The sequence below is a fragment of the Mus caroli genome, chromosome 7, assembly GCF_900094665.2.
Source record: "Mus caroli chromosome 7, CAROLI_EIJ_v1.1, whole genome shotgun sequence".
NCBI lineage: Eukaryota > Metazoa > Chordata > Mammalia > Rodentia > Muridae > Mus > Mus caroli.
This window is the reverse complement of record NC_034576.1, coordinates 89,034,001-89,043,100: the sequence shown is the minus strand read 5'-3', so window position 1 is coordinate 89,043,100 and position 9,100 is coordinate 89,034,001. Positions and strand designations below refer to the sequence as shown.

General features: G+C 32.8%; 1 pseudogene; it reads right to left on the bottom strand.

Moving 5' to 3' along the window:
* Positions 1–347: 347 nt before the first annotated feature.
* Positions 348–1,275, bottom strand: LOC110297979 (annotated as a pseudogene).
* Positions 1,276–9,100: the final 7,825 nt, after the last annotated feature.

Here is a 9,100-nt window from a genome sequence, read left to right as displayed (position 1 = left end):
AAATAAATTACAATTAAAAGTATGCTGCATGCCCAGCAGTGGATGACCAAAAAAAAAAAAAAAAAAAAACTCAACGGTAATATTAGACTGTTCTTTCCACATAATTGGCATCAAGGCTTCTTCTTTATTTCTGTAAACTTATTTTTAATTTTTTTATTATGTCCATATGGGAGGACATGGATGCGGGGAATAAGGTTGGGAAGACAAGTGAGCAGGGAAGTACCAGGATGAGAAGAGGGAGGGGAAATTATAAGCAGTATATATAATGTAAAAAACATCTCTCCAATATATAAAGTAAAAAGTGCTTTAATGTGCATGTGCAGATTTGTATGTCCATATTTTTTATTTTATCCAACTATGAAAAATCTGAATATTACTTTCTTCACAGCCTTCTTTATTTGTTTGTTTCTAAGACTATAGATAATAGGGTATAAGAATGGAGGAACAGTGGTATAAAATACAGAAAGAGTCATATCCTCAACTACTTCTGAGATTGCTGGAGGTCTTAGATATGCATAGGCACCAGAACAAAGAAACAAATATGCTACAATAATGTGTGGAACACATGTAGAAAAGGCTTTCCCTCTTTCTCCTTTGACAGGAACTTTCAAGAAAGTTGATAATATGCGAACATATGATATGGCAATGAAAGTAAAGCAGGTACCACTAAGACCAATGGCAGTCAGAAGAAGTATGATTTTGTTGTTAAAGGTGTCAGAGCAAGTAAACCTCAGCAAAGCAGGCAGATCACAGAAGAACTGAGGGACTATATTTGAGTGACAAAAGGATAGCTGGAAAGTTTTGAAAGTGTTCATACCTGAAAGGATAAGGGAGGTAAGTAGGGAATGTCATCTGAATGCAGAATTGATGATTCATAATCCTAGGGTAGAGGAGAGGCTTGCATATGGCCACATAGCGGTCCTGGGCCATGATGGTGGGAAACTGAACCTCTACACATGCACAAAAGAAGAACCAAAAGATCTGTGCTGCACACCCAGTCACAGAAATGCTCCTGTGGTCAGTGAGAGAGTTTATACAGACATTGGGCACAGTAATAGAAATGTAGCACATGTCTAGTATGGACAGATTCCTGAGGAAGAAGTACATGGGTGTTTTCAGGGTCTGGTTAACTGTAGTAACAATGATGATGGTAAGATTCCCGAACAGGCTGCCCAGGTACACCAGCAGAAACAGCACACTGAGTAATAACCTGAGTTCCCAAGTCTCAGCAAAAACTTCCAGGAGGAGCTCAGTCACCAGGGTGGAGTTGGCCATAGTCTCAACGTACAAGTTTATCTTAAAGAGAAAAGCAGTAATTGACAATAACTTAAATTAATTGATAAATCACTAACATTCCTCTTAAAAGTTTATTTTTGTTCTCTATACCAGACTTTATGTGTGAAAAATCAAGTATTTTATTTTAATTTGCCTATGTTTTAGGATGCTTAGTTGTTAATTCACTATATGTGGCTGTCTGTCAAATGGTATGATGTTAAGCAATTACAGTTAATTTCTTTAACAGTAGCTGTTACATGAATACTCTCATCTTAATAAATATTAAGTTGTTTAATATAAAGTTATATAATGTAAGTTCCTCTTCTAGATAACCTATCTGCACCAGTTAGGAATGCCCAGAGACATTTAACATGTGGATTATTTGTAAAACTGTTTATGTATTTATTATCATATATGCATTTACATATGAAATGCATTTATATTCTTTGATTATTTCATACACACACACACATATAGGGAGGGATGTTAGAAATCAGTGAATGTGAGAGACAATGATGTTAAAAGACAGACGTGAAAAAAGAAATAAAGATGATCAAAATAGAAGTGTGTGCGGAAGACTTTCAGAATAGGCCATTTGCCTCGAGTTAACTTCACATGCTTGACTCAGAATTTTCTCGTTTTGGAGAAACCTTGGGATTTCTAGAAATTAACTCATATTATAGATGATGATTTCAATCTCTTAAAACTGATTATTTGGATGTATGAATAGTATATTCATACACATCCACAGTAACACCCGAAATATTGCTCTGCTAGCTGAATCCTAGAACAAAGACCATTTTGTACATAAAGCTAAACATGATACAATGCATGATAGCTTTTGTGTTTTTAACAGTTCTACTCAAGTGTAGCTGATGTCAAACTACACACCATGGAATATCACACCATGGTTTCCTAGTTGTGATTAACTGTCAAGTTCCCAGAAAATGCATGGCATAAAAACACTGAGTTCTAAAATTTATGATCAAGTATAGGGGTGTTAATGTGAAGAGTTCAAACTGATTGAAATTAAAGGTAAATTTAATTAGCTTAGTGAAATAAGGTGACACTTTTTATCAATTCCTCATGAGAACCATTAATGATTCTACATGTTATAAAACATTAATGGTATAAAATTTTATATATTATAAACGTTATAAAATGTGATAAAATTAATTAGAGACAAAACACCTTAATGTGGATATTAAAGAGATAGAGGCAAGTAAAAAAGCAATGGCAAGTGATGAGATAGAGACTGTTACTCTTTCCATTGAAAAAGATATATGTATTTAACAATTTATTTTAGCGACTTCAAAATTCTAACAGAATGAGATTCACAAAGGTTAAAGAAAACATTACTTAACTGGGAGGTGGTGGCTCATACCCTTAATCCCAGCACGTGGGAGGCAGAGACAGGCAGATTTCTGAGTTTAAGCTCATACTGGTCTACAGAGTGAGTTCCAGCACAGCCATCGCTATACAGAGAAACCCTGTCTCAAAAAAACCAAACCAAACCAAAGCAAACTAAACCAAAACAAAACAGAATAAAAAAGAAAAAGAAAACATTACTTAGAGATGTGAACTAATGAACATTGAGTAATGTAATTCTTACTTGAATAATTTATCTAAAATGGTATTAAAGTGTTTTGTCAAATGCAGAGAGAGCAAAAATATTATTCCAAGTAGATAAATTAGAATGGCATCTATTGAATAGATCATATCTGTACTATGCTATATCTGACAGATATCTATCAAGGTCTCAATCTAAAATGCTGACAAGGTGAGCTGTGTGATTAAAAAATAAAACTAAATTAAAGAATAGGCCACCTAACACATTTTTTAATTTTAGTAAAAAAATATACTGAATACATGTGTTTGTATGTTGTTGAAAGCTGGGATAGAAATAGAAGTGGGAAAATTTGAGCATTATAAAGAGAATTGGAACTGGAGAGGAACTGAAGAGGTCTGCAACCCTAAAGGTGGAACAACAATATGAACTAACCAGTACCCAAAGAGCCGGTGTCTCTAGCTACATAGGTAGCAGAAGATGACCTAGTTGACCATCATTAGCAAGAGAGGNTTACAGTTAATTTCTTTAACAGTAGCTGTTACATGAATACTCTCATCTTAATAAATATTAAGTTGTTTAATATAAAGTTATATAATGTAAGTTCCTCTTCTAGATAACCTATCTGCACCAGTTAGGAATGCCCAGAGACATTTAACATGTGGATTATTTGTAAAACTGTTTATGTATTTATTATCATATATGCATTTACATATGAAATGCATTTATATTCTTTGATTATTTCATACACACACACACATATAGGGAGGGATGTTAGAAATCAGTGAATGTGAGAGACAATGATGTTAAAAGACAGACGTGAAAAAAGAAATAAAGATGATCAAAATAGAAGTGTGTGCGGAAGACTTTCAGAATAGGCCATTTGCCTCGAGTTAACTTCACATGCTTGACTCAGAATTTTCTCGTTTTGGAGAAACCTTGGGATTTCTAGAAATTAACTCATATTATAGATGATGATTTCAATCTCTTAAAACTGATTATTTGGATGTATGAATAGTATATTCATACACATCCACAGTAACACCCGAAATATTGCTCTGCTAGCTGAATCCTAGAACAAAGACCATTTTGTACATAAAGCTAAACATGATACAATGCATGATAGCTTTTGTGTTTTTAACAGTTCTACTCAAGTGTAGCTGATGTCAAACTACACACCATGGAATATCACACCATGGTTTCCTAGTTGTGATTAACTGTCAAGTTCCCAGAAAATGCATGGCATAAAAACACTGAGTTCTAAAATTTATGATCAAGTATAGGGGTGTTAATGTGAAGAGTTCAAACTGATTGAAATTAAAGGTAAATTTAATTAGCTTAGTGAAATAAGGTGACACTTTTTATCAATTCCTCATGAGAACCATTAATGATTCTACATGTTATAAAACATTAATGGTATAAAATTTTATATATTATAAACGTTATAAAATGTGATAAAATTAATTAGAGACAAAACACCTTAATGTGGATATTAAAGAGATAGAGGCAAGTAAAAAAGCAATGGCAAGTGATGAGATAGAGACTGTTACTCTTTCCATTGAAAAAGATATATGTATTTAACAATTTATTTTAGCGACTTCAAAATTCTAACAGAATGAGATTCACAAAGGTTAAAGAAAACATTACTTAACTGGGAGGTGGTGGCTCATACCCTTAATCCCAGCACGTGGGAGGCAGAGACAGGCAGATTTCTGAGTTTAAGCTCATACTGGTCTACAGAGTGAGTTCCAGCACAGCCATCGCTATACAGAGAAACCCTGTCTCAAAAAAACCAAACCAAACCAAAGCAAACTAAACCAAAACAAAACAGAATAAAAAAGAAAAAGAAAACATTACTTAGAGATGTGAACTAATGAACATTGAGTAATGTAATTCTTACTTGAATAATTTATCTAAAATGGTATTAAAGTGTTTTGTCAAATGCAGAGAGAGCAAAAATATTATTCCAAGTAGATAAATTAGAATGGCATCTATTGAATAGATCATATCTGTACTATGCTATATCTGACAGATATCTATCAAGGTCTCAATCTAAAATGCTGACAAGGTGAGCTGTGTGATTAAAAAATAAAACTAAATTAAAGAATAGGCCACCTAACACATTTTTTAATTTTAGTAAAAAAATATACTGAATACATGTGTTTGTATGTTGTTGAAAGCTGGGATAGAAATAGAAGTGGGAAAATTTGAGCATTATAAAGAGAATTGGAACTGGAGAGGAACTGAAGAGGTCTGCAACCCTAAAGGTGGAACAACAATATGAACTAACCAGTACCCAAAGAGCCGGTGTCTCTAGCTACATAGGTAGCAGAAGATGACCTAGTTGACCATCATTAGCAAGAGAGGCCCCTTGGTCATGTAAACTTCATATGCCCCAGTACAGGGGAACACCAGGGCAAGAGTTGGGAGTGGGTGGGTAGGGGAGGAGGGCGGAGGGAGAGTATAGGGTGTCTAATAAAAATTTGAAAAAATGAGAAGTTTTTGTCATCTTTTATAGGAAAGAAACTAAATAGGAAGTTAGATTCTGAGATTTCTTCTTTCTTTCTTTCTCTTTTTTTTTTTTTCTACTTTATTCCTCCTTAGGTGAGATAAGGAGGTTAAGAAAAAAATGGGGCCTGAGGGCCTGAGGGACACAGGAACTAAGGAGCAGTCTGGGACAGGATTTTCCATTTTCATTCTGTGCCTTCAGCTGATGGACAGCCACAAAACTCAGAGGTGATCCTGTGCCACATCACTCTATATCCAAATACTGCCAGGGGAGAGAGCTAGTTTCCCAAGAGTGCTGACACACCTGTGAACATATGTAAGACTGCCAATTCTGCTCAAAGGGACCTGCCTGGGAGCCTCAGGACAAAGGAACTGAGAAGCACAGTTCACATGACCTTAATGACAGGGGTGCTGGTTACTGGCCTAAGAGTGAGAGTGATGGTCCTACCCTTTGCCACCTGCACAGTTGAGAGAGCTAGCAGCAGCTATGTTGAAGAGTTCACCCTGGTCTTTTGGATGCAGGAGATGTAGTGGGCTACACAATGCAGCTACCATCTAAACCTATATCCAGGGCTTTGTGTTGGCCAACCCTACCATTTATCTCATCTATGCACTGCTAGACCTGACCTAAACAAGTAGGATGTTAAAAAAACAGGAAAACAACAGGATATCTATGAGAGGTCTCCATGAGGNTCCAGTATTGATGGTGTAGGCAAGGCAGAAGACTGGAATGAGATCACTGACTCAGCACCACTACCATTTGCAAGTAAAGATGTGGGCAATTGAAGGATATGTTGTGGAACTAACTGTGCCCCTTTAAAGCTTCTTTGACAATATGGTTTTAAGTGTTGTTTATTGATTGAATGANTGGTTGATTTACCTTTGTAGAGTGAGGTTGTAGGGGCAACGGGTAGATAAAGGAAAGCAAGATGAGTGAAATGTGTTGCTAGGTAAATCACATGGTATCAGTCAGTGTGACTTTTTAGCATAAAACAAAGATGCTGATAACAATTGACAATAAAAAAATCACTTAGGAATTCAGCTGTTTCTAAGGCACAAATATTAGTATTATTATTAAAGACTGATATTTTGAAAATATATTCACACTTAACAATTAGTTCAAGTTCTTTCTTATAATGTCTTTTCTTGAATTACAAGTTTTGCTTAACCTCTCAACTCTTCTTGAAGGAACGCAAAGCCTGCTTCCCAAGTGTTTAGAATATATTTATAATAGAATATCTTTGTGAAATTTAAAAAGACATTACTAGAATCAAAGATTATTACCAAATAAAAAGGCACCTAAAGGATCTAATTAAAATTACAGATATCTGTGCTTTCAACATCTTAGCATCTGATTATCAAAGAAACTGGAAGATTTTAAATAAATATCCCAATGAAAATATTTAAAAGACTTTCATAATCAGCCTTCAATCCTATTGAAATTCAATTTAAAAGTCATAAGGTGAACACTACACACCAATAGAATTTAAGAGAATATATTAAAAATCATGAAAAATATCAGTATAAATTCACATAATCTATTCTCTATAAATACAATTCTTCAGTTACTTAGCCTGGTAATCACCAGTTTGAAGATATTTGCCTTCCACCTTTCATCTGTGTACAACAGTATGGATGGTCCTGGACAATATTATACTGAATGAAACAAGTCTGGTACATCATATGTAGAGGCAAAATAAGTTTTAAGTTAAAAGACAAATCAAATTACTCCATATTCCTTTTCCAACTCCAAAATTAATAAGAAATAGATGGCAAGATAGAAAAAAATCCTAAATATCTATAAATTACATTTTAAAGATATATTAAAGAAGAAATAAGAAAAAACTTAGAAAACAATCAAGTCAAAGAAGAATAGTATGACAATTATTGTAGTCAGCAAGTTCCTTACTAAAAGACAGTTAATAATAATAAACTACCACCATTAAATAATAATGTTAGAGAAGAAACACAAAGATTGAATTTTATAAAAACCTTAAAATCAAGAAACTAATATAAAATAACAAAAAATATACAAGTTATACAAATAGAATTATTAAAAGATATTAAAATGTTGTTACATCAACTAATGACTACTGAGTGACTAATCACTAATATAGGAGCACTAGCAGCTTCTAAGATGAAACTCCCTGAGATCGTATAAGCACAAGGAACAAAATATATGGCTTCGTCAGGCTGTGCTTCTATTATTGTTCATATATATATATGGTTGTGTGTGTATATGTGTGTTTATATGTCAGTGTGTTTTTTTGTGTGTGTGTATTTGAATGTGCATGTGTGTAATAATAAAGAAAATGGCATCAATTTGAGAGTAGAGAGATATACAAGGGGTGGAGTGAGGGGACATAGAAATGCCTACAGGAAGAAAGTAAAAATAGGGAAATCATGTAGTAGTATTTTAAGTTAATATTATTGAAACAATAATCAAAATTATAGCATTAAAATAAAAAGAACTAAGGTTAATACATGTATGCCAACAAGTTCCATAATCAAATGTGAATTGATTTCCAAAATTATGCATCTTATATAGACTTACCTTTTTTCAAACAGTAGGAAGATATTTTAGTTTCAGAGAACATAAGTAACAAATAATGACATTGTTTAAGAATTTATTAACCTAAATATTTTAAAGATTACATGGTTTCAAGAATACATTCCATAAAATTGAGGAAAATTTTATTTCTATAGTGATAAACACTCATAAAATAATATTGATACTGTTGTCAAGACTTAAATACCAAAGCAAGAAAATGCCACAAAAATAAAATGAATGCCAGTTAATAATTTTGATCAATTTTAAAGTAGTAAACAAGTTATGTATAGTTCTTATATTTAGTGCATTAAACATGTCAGATATCTTCATCAAATTTAGTTTGTCCTTGCTTTGGAGAAAATTTCCACATAGGCAGTCAATGTTCTTGACATACTAATAGAAGTGAAGATAAAAATCATATGCCAATTTTTAATGCAGAAAACATTGTATAATATTCAATACAATTCCTTTATGAAGCTTTTAATCTTTTCACAAGGGATTATTTGTACTGTGAAAGTTTGAAATATTCTCCAACGTTTGATACAAGGAAAAATTGACACTCTTGTTTTTACCACCTCCTGAACATAATATTGGAAACTTTTTATGGAGCAATCATCCAAAAATAAATAAAATAAAATAAAATAAAATAAAATAAAATAAAATAAAATAAAGGTACCTGCAGTACCCCATTGGGCTTCTGTTTTGTTTGTTGTTTCCGTCTTATTTTTTGTTTTAATATTACATTGTAACTGCATTTCTCCCTCCAAAGAACCTTCCTTAAATATAGTCCTACTCTTCTTCACTTTGATAGTCTTATTTTCAAGTGGTTATAGGATGCATAAATTATTTTTATACACATATATATTTTTATTAAGCTTGTACAGTCTGGATATGTTTTGTATATAGGTTTTAAAGAATAGTCTTTTGGCATTAGAAAACCAGTGTAATACTTTTACTAGGTCTCTTTAAAAATCTGTTAGCATTAGTAAAATTCTATTATTACAGTTTTTAATTAGCAAAATTAAATATCCATGTACAAAACAATCTGGCAATATTTTAATTCCTGTAGAAATCTGTAAGTAAAATTATTACATTCTGATGGTCTGAATGTTTCCTTTAATGATGGATATTGATATTTGCATACTTTTCAGAATAGTATAATACAGATACATTTAACATTTTAATTCAAATTATTAAAA